Here is a 2,689-nt window from a genome sequence, read left to right as displayed (position 1 = left end):
AATCCCTTAGGGAGTGGGACTGGCCCTTGAAGGGCACAGGGAGATGAAGATGAGCTACTGAAGCATTTAAGAGAGTAATCCCCAGTAATGCTACGTCTCAGAGGAAAGCACTCGCTGGGGTGATTAGAGACTTAAACATCTCTCGTCACCTACCTGCCCCTGCCTGCCCTCCTCTGCCCCTTAAGCGGGTGCCCCCATGGGTGGCCCCACGGCCCTCCCCAACCCCTTCCCTTCCCTCCCTGCCCCAGCCCCATTTAAAACCCCGGTTCCGGCGTCGCAGGCCCAGGTCCGCCTGGATCCTCCAGGCACTGCCCAAGGCTCGGCCGCAGCCGGGCGAGGAATCGCTGCCAGGCAAACGGGCTCGTTTCCTGGCAGCCCCAGATGGACGGCAACTGCGCTCGGCGGCTCGGGTTCCCACGCGCCGCCTCGCCACGGATTTTGCCGGCGTAGATTATTTACAGGAATAAAAATAAAGCGCCGCATGGAGCCATCTGGCCGAGGCCTGGCCGGCGCTGCGTGCGCGGGGGGCACGTCCTGCCATCACAGGCAGGCAGTCGCTGCTACCGCTGCGGTGGAGCGGGCTCCAGCTTTTCGTGCTGGGAAATAATCACTGCCTTCCTCTTAGAGGTAGGGAAACTGAGGCACAGAGGGGCTGCCCCGTGAGCACAGCACTCTGGGGGTGTGGGAGGCATCATCCCCCCGACAGCGGGATGCTCCCCGCTGCGCATGTTGGAAGGAGACAATCCAGCCCTTTCCTGCGCAGGGCCGCGGCTCCCCCACGGTCCCAGGGCCTTGCCCGGACGCTGGGCTCAGCCGCTGCCCCCACGCTGGCCGGGCTCCCGCGCTCGGATCGTCCAGATCCGATGGGTTGTTGGACGAGGAGACAGAAACTTCCTGTCCGAGTCACTCGCCTCTCGCCGAGCAAAAGGGCTCCTGCCTCTTTCCCAGGCTGCTCACCGCTGGGAACGGCTGCTGCAGGCCAACATTTCCCCCTGCCCCTTTGACAGCCCGGGAACACACGCGCCCCACGCCGTCTGGGCTGGCCTTGGAGCGGGACAGGGCCGTCGGGGTGCCAGCGTCCTCCTCTGCCCTCTCCGGGCCCACAGGCCAGGGACAGGAGGGCCGTAGCCACGTGCCACCGACACTGCCTGCCTTTGAAAGCGTGGTGCCCTGGCTGGGGAAGAGCCCAGAAACCCGCTGCCTCCAACCCCCAACGCGGCAGGGACGAGGACAGAGCCACGTCCTGACTCAGCCCAGAGGCGTGGATCCCGCGGGGCTGCTGTTTTCACGGGCCAGCTTTCCAGCCGTTGGCCGCAGGTTGGGGTCAGAGCCAAGGCCAGGCCACGGGAGCCGCATGGGGCAGGGACTCCCTGCCGAGCGGGCGCTGGGAGACAACGGGACAGTTAATGGGAGAGGAGCAGGCTGGGGTGGAAGCGGGGCTGTGGGTCACCCCTCCTGGGAGTCCCGAGCCATCCCGGCAGACACGCTCCCCCCTGAGCTGCCAGGACCTGCCAGGCTTCAGAGCAGAGCTGCGGAGAGCCATTTTGGTGTCACTTGCTGCAGGGTGGGAGATGGAGCATCGCTCCATCGGGCCTTGTGAAAAGGGCCCCAGGAGCATCTCCCCTCTCTGCTGACCACAAGCCCTCCTGGGCTGGCCACAGGCAGCTCTAGGAAAGGCTCTAACCTGCAGGAGACATGGGGAAGGTGGAGGCAGGCTGTGATTTTGGGGACATAGCAGCTCAGATTCCCCTCCGGCCACTGCCATCCTTGGCCAGAGCTATAGCCGGCCTCTGTGCCCCAAAAGCTGGGCCCTCTCCAGCCCCTCCATGCCCGGTGCAGGGTCAGTGCCTGGTACCCGCAGTCGGGTGTGCGGTACCCAGCATGCGACCTGTGGTGCCCGGTGCCCGGTGCACATTGTCTGGCATCTGGTTTGCGGGGCCCAGTACCTGAATGCTGGTGCTTGATGCCGCATGCGTGGTGCCCAGTGTGTGACGTGTGGTGCCCAGTGCGTGGCACCTGGTGCCCGGGGCATGGGGCATGGTGCCCTGCTTGCAGTGCCCAGTCCCCAGTGTACGGCGCGTGGTCTGCGGTACTCGGTCTTTAGTTCCCAGTAGCCACCACCTGCCGACTGGTACCCAGTGCCCTATGCTGGTGTCCAGTACCTGGTGCGCAGCGTGCGTTGTCCAACACCTGCTGCTCGGCCCGTGATGCCTGGTACCCAGTGTGCGGTGCCCAGCGCGCTGCCCAAAACCCCGTGCCTGGTGTGTAGTGCCCAGTGCAACGGGCACAGTGCAACCACTGTGCAGTGCCCGGTACCGGTGCCCACTGCCAGGAGGCCACTGCCATTCCCTGCATCCAGCACCCGGTGCCAGTGCTGCTGCCCGGTGCTGCTGCCTTGTACCCGGTGCCTGTTCTCCCTGCTGGTGCTGGTGCTTCCTACCCGGTGCCTGGTGCTGCTGCCCTGCGCCCGGCGGGCAGTGCCCAGGGCTGATGCCCGTGCCCGGTGCTGGTGCCGGTGCCCCGCACCCGCGGCACAGGGCCCCGGTGCCAACTCCCCGTCCCTGGTGCCGGTGCCCGGTGCCGGTTCCCCATAGCGGCGGCGGGGGAGGTGCCGCTGCCCGGTGCCCGGTGCCCGGCGGGGTGGGAGCGCGGGGCCGCCCCCGCCGCGCCCCGCCCGCCGCCCGCCGCC

This window comes from Dromaius novaehollandiae, chromosome 19 (genome assembly GCF_036370855.1).
Source record: "Dromaius novaehollandiae isolate bDroNov1 chromosome 19, bDroNov1.hap1, whole genome shotgun sequence".
Taxonomy (NCBI): Eukaryota; Metazoa; Chordata; class Aves; order Casuariiformes; family Dromaiidae; genus Dromaius; species Dromaius novaehollandiae.
This window is presented reverse-complemented; position numbering follows the sequence as displayed.